Below are 22,051 nucleotides of genomic sequence, written 5' to 3' on the forward strand. Positions count from 1 at the left end.
TAGCAGAGGTGGGCCACCTTGCCTGAATCAAGGGAATCTCCACTAGCATCATAAATATTACAGTATATAAAAAGTATATTATGCTTTGAACTATACTAACTAGAGTGCCATTTCATACAGTAATACCATATTGATCTAGTGTTGCTATGTTTAGGCTCATGTACTGACTGAATTGTCATGAGACAAGAAGTGCATTGGATCTGTGTGGTTTATAATTATAATAAAGGCTATGCTAATGAGAGGTCCAATAAAACTGTCCTGTTACAATGAGAGCTTGTTCATATATGATTTACTGAAAAAGATTAACTGAAAAGCATGGTAGACTATGCACCTACAACACCGACAATCCTTCAAACTTTAGGACCTGATCATCTGGTTGTACTAGTTTAGAGCTTTTTTTACAGTCAACACCCACCGTGCTTATGACTTGAGTACTTAAGATGTATTTATTTAGTAGACTAAATATAGTCTACTAAATACTTAGTCAACAAAATTGTAGTCTAGTCTACCAACGTTATTATAACCGGGATCAAAATATTAGAAACACCTTTCAGTATAAAGCAGGTGAACAGCGTCACAAACGACAGCCTCCAAAATGACCATGAAGATGAAGTTAAAATATCTCTGAACGATCTCAACAAAAGCTGAACATTGTCAAATTCATAAAGGGACCATTGTTGCGCGGCTGTTGCATCAGACTTCAGTAGTTTAACAAGGTAACGTTATACCGGACTAACTGGCAGGTGACGGATCTATTCTGAAGTGAACATTATAGCAATAGCGTTAGCCATTATGGAGACTTGACTTGGGCTTCTCCCGCAAGATCTTGAACATGATATGGGCTCCTACTCAAGATCTGAATTTTAATTTGTCCCTTACATCTTTAATTGGAACTTAACATATGTTATTGGGAGTTGTTTTTGTGCCTTACAGTGTGAATACATTTTACATGACAGCCGTGGAACAACTGACACCATCGCTGGTTTCTAGCTGGGGGTAACGTAACGTTCACGTTACACGACTTGCTGATGCTTTTACACATCAAATCATCCTGATACTTGCCAGGTAGCGCTAATTTGTTAGCATGTATGCTAGATTAGCCGTCTATCTATTAACAGGCTGGCGGCAGTTGAGTTTCGGTTTATAGTCGGTGTTGTTGATTGACAGCTGAGACGCAATAACTTACGGAAGTTTTTCATGGTGAGGCGAAGTATGATCCCTCAACAAACGACCGCCTCCATCGGTTCCATCGGGCTGACTGCCTGTTAACATGTTCGCTACGCTATTAGAAGTTTGAGAGCCGCTGTTAACATGGCTGGTCCGCTTTCTTTGCTGGACGAAGCCATGGTGGTAAGCAAAGGAGAAGCCTGCCAAGGGAACTAGCACGCTCTTTCGTTCTTCGCCCTCCTCCCGCGCTTTCGCCTCGTCTTTACTGAAAGCTGGTTGGACAAAAGAGTCACGTGTGTACACAAAGATTGACGTAATCGCCGTTCATTATCGCGAGACATTATGTCCCTACTGCTAAATTAAGCCTTTAATACTATACAGTCTATGTTTAATACAGGGGTCTTCAACGTTTTTTAAAACCAAGGACCCCTTACTGAAAGAGAGACGGAGCAGGACCCCCCTACTACATATAATGTATAACCATGAAGTTGCCATATTAAACTGGGCCTAAAGTAACGTGTAGGGCGCCTCAAGCCTTTATACATACCATTTTTGCATAGAATACTAAGCTTTTAAAAAGCCTTATAATTGTTGGCATGATTTTATAAATTAAATTTAAATTCTAAATATACATGCGTCACAGTGAATCCTTAGATTAACTGTATCTGTGGATGGCTATCTTAGTGACTACCTTACCTATAGTCCAGTAAGCCTATCATCAGTGGGGATTATATTTCTAATATATGTTGGATTCACTTTTTAATTTTTAAAATGTTTTTAAAATTGACAATATTTGGAGCCCCCCTGCAGTGACTCTGAGGACTCCCTAGGGGTCCCGGACCCCCTGTTGAAGATCACTGCTTTAATACATTAATACATAAACGTTTTTCATCACTCAGTCAACCCATTGGTACTTGTAAAACATTAACAATAATATAATCACATGTGCCTTAAGAAATGATATGATGTGAACAGAAATATTACAGATAGCTAGCTTCTGAGCTAACATATGTATATGTACTATAATTATATATATACATATATATATTATATCACTTACCTTACATCTTTACTTACTGTATATACCAACTGTTTACGCCTCTGTGTATATGTATCACTTGTTCCCAATAAGTTAATTAATTTGCAAATACTGTCTACACAAATGTGTGCGGGTGGATCTGACACATGCCTTTGGTGCAGGAGATCCGGGTTCGTTCCCACTGAGATACATCAACCAATGTGTCCCTGAGGCAGACACTTAACCCCTAGTTGCTCCCAGAGTGTGCGACCTTTGATATATAGCAATTGTAAGTCGCTTTGGATAACAGCGTCACTAAATGACATGTGTTTTATATATTAATTTAGTAATTTTTTATTGTTTATATTTTAGCCATTTAATTCAACTGTACTATTGTCTTAGATTCTCATTTTGCTTATGTCATTTTCTTTTATAATACATACTTAATGAGCATTGTTGAAGTGAGCCTGAGATACAATTTTTTAATTGGCGACAACTGCTTCTTGTAATTGTTGTGCACATGACATAACTTGTACACTTGTATGACAGAAGCTTCAGCAAATGTTGGTTAGCAGGTGAGAATATTGTGTTGGTATTAGAATAATGTGAGCTTTCTTTTGAATTACACACCACCATATATACTGTTAAACATTTATGATTTAGACCAGAATTTGGATATTGAATATTCTTGTGATTCTGTGGAGTAACACTGACATCTTCTCCTTCATTATATATAGGCCTACAAACAGTCTTGTGGACTTTAAGAACTTTAGGAGAAGAAAGACTGAAGAGTGAATGACCAGCCACAGCATAAAGATTTTATTTTCATTGTACAATTGGTTTTATTAATGAGGAAATTCCACATACAAGAGAAATGGACTTCTTCATAATTATTACATAACTATTTGAATAAAGAACCAAATGTAATGTTCCAAAGGATTTGTTTGAAAAGGTCTATCAGGCTACTCATTGTTGTAATGGGGGTGGACAAAATATTAGAAACAGGTCATGGTAGGATTTATTTCAGGGTGTTGTAATACTAAATGTCTTAGGTGTACCTGATAAAAACGGCAACTGAGTGCAGTTCCCTTTATCTGAAAAAAGAAGAGGGAGATGATAAGGTATTTCTTGCATATTTCTTCATATTGTACTGCACTCACTACACACCTATGTTTTGAGTATGAAGGTTTTGCGCAAACTTCCGTAGGTCACAGACTAGGCCTGCTTGGTTCTTTAGGGATTATTGTAAATATATACAAAAAGATCATGTACACGTCACTCATTTAATATTTTATGTGCATTTTATTTTGCAGGGTTGTGTTCCACCAAAAACAGTTCCTTCCAGAGACTATTTTGCAGAGCCACCGCTGCGCCCGGAGCGCCGTCCAAGACGACTGTGATTGTTTAAAGAAAGGCACACCAGAGCGGGCTTTCTCCCATCCTAGATCTATCTGTTGTGCAATACGAGACTATGGGTTACCATGCCTGGATGTATAACAACAGTTACTTTCCACCTCCGACTGCTTTTAAACGTTTGGACAATTAACAGAGAAGCTGCTGCTGCCGACATCTTGTTTTTGAAACAATAAACAAGAGCAGACGCCTGCAAAGGTCGCAGGCTCAAACAATCAATAACCGGCCAGGATTCCTCGCAGCTTCTGGTTTGGTTAGATCATAATCGCCTCTATACTCATTGTCCATTGTGAAGCTCGAGAAGACCCAAACTCACTCAGAACTAGTATATCTGATCATTCATCATCTCTGACCACGGTATGAATCGTGGAGGCCCTGAACATCTCGCCAGCTGCTCATCGCCACGGAGGCTCGCGGGCGCTTTTCCTATCATCTCTGATCGGAGCAGAGCCAAACTCAGACCAGATCAAATAAGATCATTGTGTAGGTAACAGAAATACACACTCGCACGCACAAACACTCGACATTTACTCACCCAAACACTCTCACACACACGCCCCACCTCACAAGCCATTCAAACCATAAGAAGCACGAGGAACTCCGGGTCGGATTTAAAGCAAAAGCCGCATGGATCATGGGACATTGAAAGCAGAAATTATGTCGACCTCATGTGCCACCAATGGCAAAGACCTTTGACGTTTTACTTGATATGTTTGCATTAATGGGAAATTACAGTTTTACATATATATTGTTATTTGTTATAAGCAATCAATAATACAATAACACAGAAGTAAAACCAGAATAAAATAAAAACAATTCAAGTAAGGATGTAGTATATACAGATGAAATGATGTGTATTAGTAAAATAAATAAATACCAAAACATGATTTTACAATTAAGTTATATTTGTGGTATTGTTTAAACTTTCTGGTGCCTTCCCAGTCATGTTAAAGAGGATTGCACTAAGTTTATGATCAATTAAAAAGAAATTAATTGATGTAAATGCATATTTTTCCAGCATCGTAGTCACAATTGCATTGTAAATGCTGGAAATATATACGTGAGGTCTAATTAGCTTTGCATTGATACATATATTCAAACAATTACTGTCAGAGGAAACAAATACATAAACCTTATGCCATATTATTCAGGCTGTGGTTCTACAAACACACACTAGTGCTGCTCGAAACCTAGAGATAAATTGTCTCTTGAGAGGCATGTGACCTGTGAGAATAGAGTTTTGAAAATGTTTGATTATCACAGATTAATGAGTATTTCCATCTCAATGTTAAGAATTACTAAATGATTAAAATATAGCAAACGCAATACCATAAACTGCAATTACCCAATTGTTATACTTGAACTGCACTGTATGTTTCCAAGCATACCAATGAATATAGAGTAAAATGTTTACTGCTCACACTAAACATATATTGGTATGCCTGAATGCATTTGTTGTTGAAGTCACTTGTATAGTGCCGTGTTAGGTTGTTTAAGCTGCATTTGTGTCTGCGCAATTACCTAATCTAGTGTCTGTGCCTGTGGGGGCTGTGAGGTAATCTTGATGCCGTAATAAGATTTCAGTGTCTACTACAATATGACTACTGCTAGTTGGCACTTGAGTCTGGGATGCTCATTACAGCAATATGTTGACTTGGATGCAGCAAGGAAACGGACAACGACAGACTATGTAGAGGTGTGATTCTTTAACATGGACTAAAACAAGAACACTGTTTGTGGACAGAAACAGTGGACCTCCACCATCCTGCCATGGAGGGGTCAACTGCAAGAAAGTGAGTTTTCTTTCACCTAACTCTATCTGTGAGTGAGAGGTCAACGTCTGGTCTGGTGGCCATCTGTCAGAGGTTTAGATGACTTCTGTCAGGCTGTAGTGATGCTCATGTACATTTACAGTCATGGTTTATTTGAATTCTATATGGCCAATAGGCTTTACATCCGTCCTATAATTGTAGATTATGGACACAAAAATACACTATCCTTTGGACAATCACAATTACCTGCAGATTAGTGATGATCAAGACTATAGAATTAGATGCCTGCAACGTTTACAGTCTATTCTTATGAACTGCTTTGTTCGGTGAAAAGTACTGGCATCAAGTTTTGCATCCATAAGTAGTATCAAACACAGATTTATCCTCATGGCGTCTTGTTGCTTTTTATGTTCACTTAAATTCTATCTTATTTCACAGACAGCTGATAAAGCCACATGTTGCATGTAACTATCTTTGTCCTGTGAAACAAACCGTTCACGTAGGGGGTTTCATGTTCCAGTGCGTGAAAAGAACTGTTCTAAAGGATTAGATCTCAAAAAGTTCGCTCATGATAAACTATTCAAATTGTCTGTTCTAGATATGAGAGGAGTTGTGAGATCAGGTGAGTGATTTTGCTGGAATTCATCCCAGCCCTGCAGGCTTTGAATGAACCAGCACGTCAGACGCCCATCAGTTATCCGTCACCTCAACCTCTCGGCAGGAGCGAGAGGGACAGGATCTGGAGGCTTATGTCTGTGACAGGAACCGTAAAAGGCACATCCCAATACAGTTACTGAGCTCAGAGATCCAGAAGCATAGCTTAGGGATCTATGGTCAGTCTGTATGCAGTTTATGACAGAACCCTCTTGACTTTGTCTGAGAAACGGCTCTCCGACCAGTTACACAGCATCTACCATCTGTTACTTGCGCAATATGATCCTTTCCTCCTGGTTATCTGGTTTCATGGGTGTGTCAGAGTGTAGCCTATCTGGCTGATTGTGTTATAGTAGACGGTGCTGCCACTTTTGCATCCCGTGTTGTTCTGTTATGAGATTATAAATGCAGATATTTCCATTCTTTTTCTCTAATACTTGTGGAACTTGGTCACATTTGCCAAGACGATCACTTCTCGGCCATCGCTGACAGAGCGGTTCACATCACTTCGGTTACACAACACACTCACCTCCTGAAGCACACAGCGGCCTTGTCCCTTCCTTCTCTTAGCAGTATCTAATATACGCCTCTTTCCGTCAGTGAAGATCAAATAAAGAAGATGTTTTGATACATCTATGTTGACATGTTGGCTCAGCTAGTGGCTGCTGAAATAACTTATTCGTCAACTTACTAACAGGTGTCTTTTCTTTCTTTTACCTTCCGACAGAAACCAGATATGGACAACACAAACAAGGTATCTTACTGCAAAATGCTGAGCGAGATGGAATATACTCTCGAAACGTAAACAAAAGCAGTTGCTGATACGGATGATTAGAGATTTGATTGCATAGACGGATCACATCAATGTTACCATTAAATATTGATTTATCATTTAGTTTGATAGAGTGATGCTGAATGATAGGTTGATTCAATCTATCATCAACGATATTTGAATAATCGATAGGAATTGTGTTTGAATGGATGTAGTTTACTAAGTACTTACCTTGACATATGTGTTCATTGTTATTCAATGTTTTTTGTTCTCTCTTAAATCATGTATTAGCTTTGTGACTGTACTCTCACCGTCTACACATACAGGATGGCACGCAGTGTCAACGTTATGCGTTATCAATTAAAGATTTGATCAGAGTTAGAGTTTAGATCTGAGAAGTTAAAGGTAAAGTCACAGTAGTGATATGACTTGTTTTGTGTGCCTCAGAGAGTGTCTGTTGGCCCAGAGGCTGTCCCGTCAGTCCACAGCAGACTGCAGCATTGACGCGTCGCTTCAGCCCAGCAACTGAACGGTCCCAGTAGAGACAGCCGAGCTACCAGAACTGCACCGGAACTGCTGCTCCGCCGATAAACGTAGTACCAACACACAAAACCCTCTCTGACTCTCTGAGCTAATGTGTTCACATTTGCAAACAGAGCAGGGTGGAGTGGTGTGTGTGTACTGTGACTGCCCGATGCAGGGCTCTGCTGTTGAGGAGAACCGAGCTGCAGCGAGTGTTGGAGCATCGTAGACTGGAGCTGCACAAGAGGAGAGATGGCACGACACAGCAGCCCTCAGATCTGAGAGACGGAGTCGCCGCAGCGAGCAGCAGAACTGCAAGAGGTCAGAAAAAGATCAACAAACCGCTGAGAGACATTATTAATGAGGAATCATATAAATTCACTTGGCCCAACACACAGTGTTATCTCTTGTTTGTGTTCCGCTAACCGCTTTGAGCATTAATGGATTCTGGAGCAAAAAAGTACCAGATGAAGGCTATTTACTCAGTACTGAACACAAGTACAATTTTTGAGATACTTGTACTTACTGTTTACTTTTTCTGCGACACTACCCTTCTACTTCATTATCATTTTGCTCTGGAGATGCGCTTAGAACATCTCGTCAGCAGTTGCCTGAAGGTCTCTGGCTGAGGTCGCTATGCGTTGGCGCACGACCAGTGCTTAGCAATTGCTGAGATGCTTAGCTCAGCCATCAACACAGCAAACACCGCATGCTCAAAGACGGCCGTCCCTTCATCAAAGCTGGAAGAAACCCCGGTACGCTCACAATTACCATTACAGCAGCCTCCTCCACAAGCCTCTGCCTGGCTGCCTGCAGGTCGTCCTGGACAACAGCTGGGTTCCCTCAGATATTGCAACACTCCGTCCAGACATGATAGTTACCTCCGAGGCTCAAACATCTGATTAGGCTGGAACTTACGGTGCCCTGGGAAGAGCGTATTGAGGAGCAATGAGGTAAATGCGCTAAGAGATGCGCTGGAGTGACTGCCAGGCACTGGTGGAGGGCGTGCAGGGAGAGAGGCTGGAAAACCTTCGATGAGCCTATAGAAGTCATTGCTGTAGAGCTTGTGCAGGACGTTCACTTGGCAAGTCGTCCGCAGCGTTGGGCGTGATCAGAGGCGTGCAGAAGAGGCCATTCAATCCGCACGCGCGCGCGCAGAGAGGCACAGGTGCTTTGGATTAGAGGGCTGATCGTGATCTGCTACTGGACGCAAGTCGGGCTTGAATCAACCCGTCTGGGTCGCCTGGCAAGGAGTATGATGTTACGCAGACCCTAAAACACACCATGATCCCAGATACATCACTGAGGATGCGTCTCAGTGCATCCATGATGATGTTTCTTGTATAGAGGATATTGTGCTAATACTCCCTGTGTTTCTCTGACAGCTTAAGTACGCTGGTTCATTTTCAAATTCAGATCTTACATGTAAAAAACATATGATAACTTGCCATATAAATGCAAAGAGATAAACCATGGCGTCCAACCTTTTGGCTTGTGGCCCTGTAAAAAACTGTATGTTGGCCCTGTACACGTTTCAGCATGTCTATATAAGTTGTTAAGCAGTTTACCAAAGAGACTTTTCTCCTCTAAACTTTCATGAGTGTGTCTGATCCAGTTCACAACAAAAAGTCAATTATCTGATATTACATAAATATTAAGATAGAGAAAAGTGCAACAACATTAAAGAAATTGTGTGTAGCAGAACTTAGTTTTCTTCTTCTTTCTTGGATACCCCTTTAATACTGCACGACCCCGCAGATATATCGTGTGACGTGCACTACTACACTCACTACCGTAGAGAGTAAATAACGTCGTTAAACTGACCATGTTTATGCCCAAGTACAAACACTTGTGAAGGAATTTTGTTATATGGTAATTGCGATGGTCTGATGATGTATGATGGGGATGACATTGACGGGCTGAGCGCTGATGCACTTGTCTATGTCTTTCCATTATGAGCAGGAGAGATCAGGCGGCTGGAGAACAGCAGAAGATCAGAGTTTGTCCGTGTGAAGGACAACCTGCAGACGACACAGATTCTGAGCAGTGAGGCCCCGAGCTCCCTTCAGCCCCTGCGCATCTCACCATAGTGTGCCCTATCTTCATGTTCCCTGTCTGCTGATTACATATGGTTGAAAAAACATCACAGAGGCACCAGCTCACTACACATCTCTTAATGATTTTAAATACATGTTGGAATTCAAAATTTGTAAGAATCATGCATACCAGGAAACACACATTTAGAATGTCTTTTTAAATCTTTAAACATTCTGTTTGTGATGAGGGTGAAAGTACTCATTTTTTATCATAATTATGGGGATCAACAGTTGTTGAAGGAAAGAAGATGGATATTTTTATGTTTTTTATGGTCATTACTATTATTGTTCAATTTCTCTGCCACACCAGTCTAATTCTTTACTTTCATAAGAACCACTACTGATGTTAAAAGGATTATACAGAGACGTCTCACAGAACTGGTTTGGTATTAATAGAAATCCCCCACAAATGCATGTTTGTATCTGTTCTGTCATGACTTTGATTTTTAGTATGTCCATGTGCTGTGGAAATAAAGGCTTTATGGTTTGCAGAGATATGTTGTTTTATGTACACAATTTAAAGCACTGGGGATTGATGTTGCATGCAGCTCTTCTCCCTGAGGGCACTCGCACTCTTTCACTTGGATATGGGACTTTGTTTAATTAGCTGATCTTTCATCCATCACGGGACGAGAGAGAAAGCACAGGCCATCTGATGAGGCTTTTTAGGATATATACGCTGGAATACCCAAGGCCTGGTTAGGCTTGGAGACATGTGTGATAGTCAGGGAAGCCACATGACTAAAGGCAATAAAGACACACCAAATTGTTGGAATGTATAAGAGGATGGCCAATTACTTCATGTCCAATCGTCCTGGACCTGGATGTTTTTTATTTTCTTAAAAACTTAAATGAAACATTGTTAATCGAAGAAAGACTTAATTAGATTATTTTAGTACACATCTCATACACCTAAAGTGCTATCTAATCAGTGTGAAGGAAGTATTCGCACATAATCTGCAAATGTATGCTACTACAGTATCAAAGTCCAAAATACTCAATAATTAGATTGTTAACAAAGCCAAATCATCAACTCTCACCCTATGGAAAAGCACATTAGCACACATATCACCTAATGACCTCAGCGCCACAAGAACTAGAGAGAGTGATTAGCAAGGTGTGATTTCTGTTTTTTGTTTTGTTTCCTCGAGACTGCAGAGGTTGTTGTTCTTGTTCAATTGTGTTTCTCTGTTCTGTTGCACCATCTGATATTACCTGGCACATATTGTGAATTTGTTCTGTATGTCTGATGAGAAATGGTGCTAATAAAAATGGATCTACAAAAAAAATAATTAAGATTGTTAGCTATATATTATTATTATTATTATTATTATTATAATAACAGTATACCCTATATTATATTATTGGATTATTGATACTGATACATTAACATCTAAGCAACATTTAATGTTGAGGCTGATCGAGCGGAGCTAATTCTAACTACTTTATGTCGCTGACTGTGTACAGCAGATAATATTGTCTATGCTCAAACAGATAGCCTATTTGAAATCTTAATCTGCAAAGTAACTAGTAACAGTGGCTGTTTAAAGTAACATCAAATAGAAAACTCACAAAGTATCTCCAAATTGAAATTTACTATATAGGCCTACTATTTGAGCTAATAGGCCCTACTAGTTAGGCTACTTTTCGCCCTGCTGATGCATAAAGAATAAAGTAATGATTAAAAACAATCCTCCCGCAGCATAAATATTATCCTTGACACAACCTAGGTCAATAGGATATAGCTTATAGAAATAAAGTAAACGATCGCAATCAAAATTAACCTACACCAGTCTCCAGAGTAGCCTATTATAAGTTTTAAGTATTCTTGTATGGATGGTGTGGTTTCATCTTGGCCCAAACACCACACTTTGCTCTTCTTTTTTCATCATCGTGGCGGAAGATATAGTGAGTATGGTCTTGTTCATCACCACCACTCAGCAGCTGTCCTGGGTTTTACCAACACACCTCTCCTCCGGCCTTTCTTCTTTCTTTTTTTATTAAACGCCCCCTCATGAGTCGCGTGCTGTTCAATACGCAGAGCGTGTCTGGAGAGGTCAGCAGCGTCGGACCAAACCATAAAAAGAAATCCGTGTATGTCACCGACACCACTAAATGTACTTTTTCCTGTTAAAAACTTACTTAAGTGAAACATATCATTTTATAAAGTATAAAGAGAACTATTATGTTTTACAAGTAAATATAAGAATACATTTGTAGTAAAGAAATACTTTAGCAAAATCATTAAGCTCTTCCCCCTTCACCGAGACAGTGAAGTGACTGAAACAGATGTCCCAAGCTTACTCTCATATCGACCAAGAAAGTCTGGACACCTCCTGCTGCCAGAGAGGATGCTGTAGAGGAGCAATACATATTATATAGGTGAGTCACAAGACTTTACGTAGTTAACACATTCGAAATATAAGGGAAACAGCGGACAGGGAAGGAGCTGCAACATTAGTACAACCATGTATTAGCTAGGAAGTCTGTAGCGAGTGATGATGTTAAGTCGAAAACTTTACAGAGCACATTAGCTTAACAGAATTTGCTATTTGGGCTGTATATAATCTTAAACGTGTCATTAAGATACAGTGCTTACTCTTCTTCATGTTGTAAAGTAAGTACATTTACTCAAGTTCTGTACGTAAATTATGAAGTAGGCTACTTGTATTTACTTGAGTATTTCATTTTCCTGCTGACACTTTATTCAGAGGGAAAAATTGTATTTTTTACTTTACTACATTAATTTGACAGCTGCCTACCTATAGTAACCAGTCACGTAACAGATTAAAACTTTAGGCTCACGCAAACATACAGAAAAATGATGCATTTACTTTTGACACTGTAAGTAGGCCTACATTTTGTCGATAATACTAATGTACTTTTATTTAGTGAACATGCAGGATTTGAAATGGAACATTTTCATAGTGTGGTGTTACCCTTTTTATTTAGTAAAGAATGGGAGGATCTGAAAAGGATCTGCGCACTTCTGCTTCTTCTACTACTACTCTTCTTCAAGTTAAAACACCTCAATGTAAAATATCACTAAGCAGTTTAATTTAATACAAACAGCTACTATCTGGAAGACTGATTTGAGTCTCTGCAGTTTAATCACTTGCTCGTTTTGTACCATGAATATAACAGTTGCTTTTACTGATACAAACAACTCTGTAGATTTTATTGGTCAACAGGCTGCTTGGTGGCAGTTGTTTGTGCCCAAGCAGCAGAATAAACACCATCTCCATCAGTCCACATGTTGACAGACATGCAGTGCTACTGTGGTGATAAGACAACACCTCTGTGTTGTTATGTCTCTGGAATCCCCCAGTTCTTTGTAAGCGTGGGTACTGTGGATAAACTACTTTGTACAACCACATCCTACCAAGAGCCCGGATGACCATCAGTGTCCATACAGAGGTCTCAGACATGATACTCAGAGGGACAAGATGTCATGATCTCCATCAGGCCCTTCAGCTCTGGAGAACAATGGACATCTCTACTTGCCCTCTGTATTTACGCTGTCGTTGGGCTGTGACAAGCTGGTGTGTCTGGCCAGCATATGGCCTCCAGTGAGTGCATACCGATATGTGCTTATTCATTGTCTCTGCTGGAAAACTAGACCCCTGCACCATTAACAATATTTCTCTGACAAGGAAAGAGGCTGACAGTGTTTGAGACTTTGATACAGAATACACATAACACTGGCTTTTATGTAATCCAGCCTACTGACTGTATTTTTGCTGCAGTCTGTGGAGTTTCCACTCAGCGCTGCTTCTAAGACAAAGATCTGACTCCAGTGCCGCACTTTGTACACAACACTTCATTTTTTTTTCCTGCCGCTTCCCCCACATTGATTCACTTTTCTTCCACACCCATTTGTGTGCTCGATGGTGTTTTAAGCCCCCAACGTCTCCTTCCAGGCAGCGCTGCAGCGCGTTGACCTCAAGGCACCTAACCCTAACCTTAACCTTAACCATACACTAACCATAACATTGCCTAATCGACTTCAGGCAGCGCTGGCGGCATTGACTTCAAGGCACCTACCCTACCTTAACCCTAACCTATCATTGCCTAATCCTAGTGCTTCCAGGCAGCGCTGCCTGGGGAGACGTTGGGGCTTAAACCACAATAAACATATTGTTGTGCAGAGTGGATCCATTTTGCTGAATGTGATTTTGGCTTTTCATCAGACTCTGAAATTAAGGCATGCTGTAAGTCGTTTGGTTCTTCCATAGATATCAGCATCAGTGGAGGTCTTAATTACAGGTTCGACAGGCCTCGTCTGGTTTCAGGCATCCCTTACTGTTTCCTCGGCGAGCTGGTCCCCGTTGGTAATTCTCAGGGCCGACCACAGTGGTTATGAGGTGCTGCGGTGGTGGCCGCATTCCAGGAGATCGCAGCTCCAAAGGCTCATGGAAAGGGTGGGGAAGTCCTGGGAGACAGGAATCCCTTCATGATCTCTTGCATAAACAGCCACTTCCGTAACGTTACACTGTCATGGTCTGCTGAGCAGCGAGATGGGTGGGATGGTCCCATTCCTGACACGTTCCTAGTATATCGTCATTAGAGTTGATCGTATGCGCCAAAATAGATGTTATGACTACATCATCAAGCCGGGTGGAGACTGTGCTATCGCAGCTATCCCTCCAGGAATGACTGCTATTCCTGTTACACTTAATCAAGATTAAGTATTGTTTTTTTGGCTCTTCGTACAGTATATTTCAACACTCCCAGGACTCAGGTTTTTATGAAAGCTACAACAATGGCATCAACGTCTTGGCAATAAGCGGCAACTTCTAGTGAGATCTGCTTTTTATCCGTACTCACCCACCCAGCCACCCCTTACTCAGCCGCGACCTCCGAGCACAGACTCTTGTGAACGTCTTAGAGAGTTATGGGTGTAGTGGGTAAATCCCACATACCTCCTGTCTCTGATTACCAGGCTGGATTCCTGTTGACTGCAGCATGGATGCCATGTTCTGAGAGTACAGCAGGCCTCGACCTTGCACAGTAAAAACTCAGCACTGTTCCTTTCCCCATCTCTCACTGCAGCCTTGTCTCAATATTGCCCAACAACACGGCTCAGGCATACAGCGAGTTGTCAGCAGATATTGAGCCCACAGCAGATTATTGAGGCTGGTTGGTGGATACAGTGCCTTTGTGTCAGTGTTGTCTTACTGACTCAAGCTGCCTGTGCCTCATTGTACTATACAGCTACTCATAGCTGCGTCAGGTTCACATGATGCGGTAGTGAATGGGTCGGCCTATCGGATACACAATATATCCTGTCTACGTCTGTGTCCTACTGGTCCCTACAGAAAGTACTGATACCAATCTCCAAACATAGAAATGAGACCAGAGTTGAGGATTATACACAGCCGCCTTAGGAACACATTCATTCATTGGTGGTGTTTGCATGTTACTTAACTCCCCTTTATTCACCTGATTAACACACATTATTTACTCTCAATGAGCTTGTTTGCATGATATATGCAGTGACGGCTGAAGTTCATGAACTATGATTTTATGAATGGCATTGAGCGAGGCTAATATATGCAATTTCACCAAAACCGCCACACACACCCCCTTGCCGGTTTTATAAAGCCGCGACTTATCCCTAATGTTATCTCCAATTTGTTGTTGTCATTGTTTTCCTCTTCTTGCTGGCGTTCCTCTCCATATCTCGTTTTTTGTTTTGGTTAGTCAGTTGTTTGTAGACACACACATGGAACGAGCGGCCATAAACATAATTGTGCTCGCCTGTTTGTGAAAGTGTGAATGGTGAATGGCAGTGTTGCACAGGATCAGCAGGGACCTTGATCTGATGCTGCGTGCAAGCCCATCATTGAGACATTCTTCCACTTCAAAGCCCCCAAGGGTTTTCTGGACACTGGGTTTGAATAGAGCTGAGGGAGGGGTGTGTGGGGGAACAGGTGCAGTCCATGAGTGGGTAATTCCTGCTGCCATCTGCTTTCTTTTTCCGGGGTCCTGGGCTCTTTAAACGCCCTCTGACACGCCTCACGCAACACCTCCCCGACCAGCCGACTGTGCCCGTCACCATGGCACCAGATTCAGATTAACCCCGCACATGTGCCGAGTCACCGTGGGGTCTGCCTCTTTTGTGAGAAGCATGGAGGAAGAAAGAGGTTGTGAGGAGGAGATGGATATCTGCATGGATAGTGTGTGAAGGACACTCGCCAGTCATTCACTTTTGTTAAGTAAAGCAGCAGCAGGAGCATGAATGAAGCCATGCGGTAGGAAAACAACAGTGATAATCTGTATTCTTATAAATGACCAATCTCATTTTACTATCTCAGTACATATCTGCTCATTTCACAGTACTTCTAAAACTTAAGAGCAGAAATCGAGATGACGCCCATTGAAAGCAAAGAGGAGATCAGTGACACTGACAGTGGGATTATTGTGCACTCTGGATGAACTCACCACAAAATACAGCATCTCATTTCCATGTGTCATGTTACTTGAGGCTGAAACAGCAGCTAAAGAAAATGTTGCATGTCACATTGTTGTATTTATTTATATATTAAACAACTAATTCCTAGCTCACTTTTACGTTCATAAACATTTAAGAGGAAATTGTGAATAAATCAATGTCACATACAGATCCTGATGAGGAAAGCCTGATCTTCTGTGTGTTCACTTCAGTCCAGACAGCCCTACGTCCCGGTGAAGGAGACTGACCCCCACACCAGAGCCCTGAAGCTGAAGCACCAGTCTCTGGAGGATCGTCTAGAGCTCTGCCTGCTGGAGCTCAGGAAGCTCTGCATCCGGGAGCAGTAAGTCATTTCTAGATGACAACATAATTCCGTATATTTTAGCTCTAATAGTGGTTATATGGCATTTGGTGTATAAAGGTCCACCTTTCCCCTTTTTGTGATCAACACTTTTATTGTGAATCACAGGAGCTGACTGGGAAACTGCCCTCAGACTATCTGTGATGCCCGATGAGAAGCTACCCCGGTTCAAGGATGATTGGAGCTTCCTTCAGCTTGACGAAGGTCTGATCCATCTGGATAAACAGGTACGGAATCCATCCAAGTTACTGTTTTTGGGGGAAAGAAAGATATTACAAAACTAAATGTCAGAATTTCTGTTTATCGCAGGATTCAGAGCTGCAAGTGCTGCAACTGACTTGGCTCTTCACGGCAGATTTATGAGGCGGCCCCAAACTCTCCTGGAGAGACACCTAAGTAACCACAGAAGAAGAGACATGCTGCAGCAGTGCAAGAGGGTAGAGAGAAGGTGAAGGATCTGCAGTAGCCGTGTTCAGCACAGGATCAGAGCGAGTGCAACTCACCGTGCATCAGCACTCAAACACCACAACAGAGGTGAGTTGCACTGCTGCCCCTCTTCAGGCAAATTGTGCACAGCACTCATTAACACATTCTTTGGGTTTGATGACACTTTTATAATGTTCTTTCTGAATGCAGATCTGTGCATGTCTGATGACAGTTCCCTGTCTGATGTGGTGCCCTGATGATGGTGAGTGGGAGTACATTTATACATATATCTTTGAGATTATCACACTCTCTGACTGACATCTTAGATTTAGACCATACGTAAATAAATATGAATTGAAGGATGCATGTATAGATAATGTGATCGGAGATATTTTGGAGCATCATGATACCGACTGATGTTCTCTGTGATCCTCCACAGATGTGGACCCACCCTGCCCTCTCTCTCTCCAGTGTTGGCACTCCTGTTCAGACCCCTCCAGCTGTCAGCCACAACTCTTCAGTCCATCCCACAGTCACAAGCCAGCTCATGTGGAGCATGAGCGCTCTCCCATCCAGAACTCCTCCGGAAGAGTCCATCTGGATCAGCCTTACCATAAGACCACAAACCCCGTCTGCTAGCAGCAGCAGGTCCAGTAGAGTCTGAATGTAATAACCACCCATCAAATACACCACTGCACTGGTAGAGACAGAGTGTATGTTCAACATGACTATAAGAGAGAACAGAAAATCAAAAAAGTAAAACAAGTAGCTAAGTGTCAGTATTCATATCTCCATCATCCTGTCTGTTTCGTTGTGTGCAGTAGTCCCAGGAAACCCGGTGTCTGCAGAGAGCATATTCCTCTGTCTCAGTTATAAGACACGCGGCTCTGCGTCAAACCACTCCACCATGCGCCCCCTCCCCCCATAGCTGCATTACGCCGACAGTACTCCAGTCCTTCAGTACCCAGAGAATCATATACATAGTACACTAATGCCGAGAGCATCACAATGTGTGTCTATAATTTTACACTTTCACATGTCTCCTCAACTTCCCAAAGTAAGCCACCTGCTGACAGGAGCGCCTCAGCTCAGAGAACAATCAAGGGCGAGCAGCTGCCGCAGCGACGCTGCATGGCTGACTTCATGGTGCATTCTCAGAGTACTCTCCCTTGCGCCCTTACCAGTCCACTCGGGGACAGCACTCGGAGCACTCGTCCTCTCCTACGTTAGCTCTCCTGGCAGGACGGACCCACTGAGATCCCAAAGCTCTGTCCGCCCCCTTACGGATTCCACTTGGGCACACAAGAAAGGCTCTCCAACTTCACCAGCTCACACAATACATCAACCAGTCCCAGCCCAGTCCGGCTACTCCGCAATGGCATAATATTGCCCCCTCTCCCCTCAAGACCTGGACATGGGAAAGTCTTCCTTTCCTCCCCTCCTGCGGCACACGCCCTCGGCAAGACAGTGGCAGGAGGAGCATTGTCCCCGAGGGGAATCCTAAAGCCCCTCCGCCTTACACAGGCTGGTGCGAACGCCTCACTGAGGAGTATCCAACCACGCCATCATGCTGATGCCCAGGTGACATCGTGTCAGAGGAGTTGAAGTCCTGGCTCAGAGATCAGATGCAGAAGTTCGGCCAGGCTGCGTGTATCAGCAGAGCTTCCTGAGTTCAAGACCCCCTTCACCTCATCTGCCTCCATTTAAACAGGTTGGCTGATTATGATACAACACTAAATAGCTACTTTAATATACTGTATATATGTAGTGCTGCAGCCAGTCTGTCTTATTTCCTCCATAAATTGATTAATTGTTTGGTCTATAAAACATCAATATCAATGAAAATGTCCATCACAATTTCCTGTGGTCAAGGTGACGTCTTCAAATTTGTCCGACAACAGTCCAAAACCCAAATATATTTAGTTCACAATAATTTTAAAATAATGAAAAGCACACATCCTCGTATTTGAGAACTGACCATCAAATTTTTTCGTCTTTTTGCTTGAAATGACTCATCGTTATTAAAATAGTTGCTGATTAATGTTCTTTTGATCACTAATCATATATACAATTTATTATGTATGTTTATGTTTTTTCACAGTTTGGGTAATGTGATTCTCCAGAGAGCTGCAGACGGACTCCAGTCCAGTGTTCGTTGCAGAGACGCTGAGATCGTGAGCCAGTGTAACTGACCTCTACTACTCTGTAGTATCTTCATAGGATGGGTGTTATTCCTCTCTTCCTTATCTCTGTATTTTTAAGGCTTTTGACTCTCTGTGAATTGTATGTTGACATGAAAGATTAGCACATTTCTCTCTCTTCTTTAATTTAAACGAATGTACGTGGTATGCCACTTTTATTTATTTTAAATTGTTTTCCAATAATTTTCTAAATTTCTGAGGTGAATTTAGGTTCATACAAAACCTGATTTAGAACACATTTGCTGTAGTTTCAGACTTCTTCTGTGTCGGTACACATTTTGCACATGATTCATCTACAGTAGTTTTCAATAAGTTTCTCATTCCTAATATAATTTTTTATGTTATACTTTTTATCTGCTAATGAGATTCATCTTTGCAACATGAAGACTTATAACTAAAATTTTGATACACCTTTGAAATGCATTGCTCTTCTTTATATATATATTATATATATATAGGTCAATTTAACATCTAGCCATGACGGGAAGTGAGCTGAATCTAACGTTAGCTACTAACTCTTAATAATTAATCACTGATGCCTTAATGGTGGTTTGATGAATGTTTTCATTGCAGTCATGGAGTTTTCTTACTAACCAGTGATTTTATCAGTTTTGATATTTTTTGTATATTTATAATAAAAATTACAGCTGTAGTGACGTTTGTGGCTTTGTTATCTAGAGGTATCTAGAGTATCTTAAAGTATTTCAAAACACACAAACAACCAAAGTGTCATAAAATGTTTTTATATTCATATCCAAAGACTGATAGCCTACAGTGTGTGTTTCAGCTGTCTGCACGCTTCGTGTTTGCAATACGTCACAGAATTTAGACACGTCCTGATGACTGTATATCCATGGCCCAGGTGGTCATCATGAGCTTCCAGAAAAGGTAGCCACTGTTACGACACAGAAAGCATCAACAGGTACACGCAGAGAGTGCCCAGCGACAGCGATACAACCAGTGAGCAGAGGACGATGTCCTCCACAAGGATCCACACCTGAGACAGCATCATCAGTGTTTGTCCAAAAACAATCCTCACAGTTGTCTTTTTAAAAACAAATGTTGACTTACGGGCTCGCAGAAAGCTGTCGGTAAATATTGTACTTTTTTTGTCCTTGTCTGCCTTTTTCTTTGATAACGCAGCTTTGCCTTTGTGTCTCTTCGCAATGTCTCAGAGGGATCTGTAACAAGACATGTTACATTATTCCAGTACAGTGCCAAAGCAATGTTACAAGGGTGAACAAAATAACAGAACAAGCCCTTAACTGGTGGTGTTTTTTATTAGCTTTAGTTTGTACTTTGATGTGAATATATAAGTGTCTTCGTCACAGTTCCCTATATTCCCAGAAATGTCATACACATACAAATTATTCCTTCATAAAACTCGGTGATTACGTCGGCTCAAGATCCCTGAGCAATGACTCTGGGCCCCAACAACCCTAAGTCCAATTATAAATTGATGATGCTAGACTGCCTCCACAGGGCTCTCACAGACCGTCCTCGTCTCGCTTTGCACGCCATCCTCACAAGGTGCTGTGGATGGAGCGGTCTGGCTAGTCCACACAGCATTCCGGATGTGAGAAAAAAACGTGCTCTGGTTTATTGGCATTCTTTAAGCAATCAATTGCCATTAGCGTGCTAAGCTACCGCCGGAGCCGCTGCCCAATAGCACTCCGGAAGGACTGTTTTGCTGGAACTAAACGTTAAAAAGTTGTTTAGTCGTGCAAGAGAAACTCAGATTGGACAGATAGTCTAGCAGCTGTCGATTACCCTGCAGTCATCATGAGAGCAGGTAACCATAGTACTCATAAATCCACCGGCGTTTAAAATTCCAACACAAAAAAACGAAGGAAACGTACCGGTGAAAAGACATGCATCCAGCGGAATTTCCTGCTGCACCGGACAGAATCCTGGAAGTGGAACGTGTGGATATAGACTAACCATCCCCAGTGCGTGAAAACCTACGCTTTTTCATAGCCACATCACTCGGCTCCGCCCGGCCCAGACACCAAAAACAAAGAATAGGAGAAGCTCAGATTACAACACACAGAGGAGTGTGACTTCATTCTCTGCTCAGGACGCCATTACTCCACTATGTCCTTAACAAGCAAATATTTGTTTGCTGCTATTTAATGTTCTGAATGTTGTGTACAGCCCGCTTTAAGGATATGCACCCATGTACGCATAATGCTAACTGAAATATTTATGATATTGAAATTCTATTCTACACACGGCCCTCTAATAAAACAGAGCCTCAACATTGGGTAAAATCCATAGCCCCGTAGGGCCTTTAACATTTTAGTTTTCAATTGAATGAAACTTGCATGTTGCTCTTGCAATGAATCTTTTTTTCACAGCAGGAAAGCATGGTTTCTAATAACTTAATTTGGCTGTTAATTAAGTAATTAATACACTATGTCAAGGAAGAGCAATAATTGAAGAAAAAAAAAAACATCAACGCTTCCCAAATGGTGTTTATGCAGCTATAGTATTGTGATTTTCTGCTATTTGATTCCATACTTTTTGTCGTGTATCTTTCTGGTGGCCATTTGTTTCATGGGAGGTCTCTTATTTGAGATGGAATTGAGGAATCTCAGATCTGATCTTCTGATGGAGTTTCTCTGGACCAGTGCCTGAAAAAAGAAACAAGGGAATCAGTGATGTTGTCACACACTTTCTGCTCATTTGCCCAGCACACAGAGTAAAAGTAGACCTCTAGTTGACCCCCCTGTCATCCACGAGTAGCTGTTGTCTTGTCATTGAGAGCACCGGACTCTGATCTCAGTGGGGAGACGGGCAGTGAGGCAGGACTCCTTGCTGAAGGACCTCCTAGGAGTAGCTTGTTTTCTTTAAAAGTATTGTTTTATCTCTCCTGTCGAGTCTGCTTTATCTTCTCCTGTAAGACAAAGAAGGAGACACTCCTTTGGGTTTCTGGCTGATAACAACTGTACAAAAGGTCCTTCCTGGATTTGGCTGGAATAATTTTATCTGACTCTGCGACGAAGGCTCTAAAAAAATAACCAAAATAAAAGCATATTGAAGTGATGAAAAGGTGGCTACCACCTTTCAAGATGGTCGATAAGTCAACTATCTGCATACCCCGAGAGAGGATTTCTTCTGTGTCACTTTCCTCTGGATTAGACCGAGATTCAGTCAAACATTGCCCAGCCGGCAGAACACGACCGCACACGACAC

The 22,051-nt window shown here is 41.7% G+C and overlaps 1 non-coding gene and 1 pseudogene across 1 annotated transcript; one reads left to right on the top strand and one right to left on the bottom strand.

Annotated features, from left to right (window-relative positions):
• Positions 1–3,852: 3,852 nt before the first annotated feature.
• LOC118496546 lies at positions 3,853–4,204 on the bottom strand. Its single transcript, XR_004899120.1, has one exon.
• Positions 4,205–15,783: 11,579 nt separating this feature from the next.
• On the top strand, positions 15,784–18,847 carry LOC118496499 (annotated as a pseudogene).
• Positions 18,848–22,051: the final 3,204 nt, after the last annotated feature.

This window comes from Sander lucioperca, chromosome 12, assembly GCF_008315115.2.
Source record: "Sander lucioperca isolate FBNREF2018 chromosome 12, SLUC_FBN_1.2, whole genome shotgun sequence".
In the NCBI taxonomy this organism is placed as follows: Eukaryota; Metazoa; Chordata; class Actinopteri; order Perciformes; family Percidae; genus Sander; species Sander lucioperca.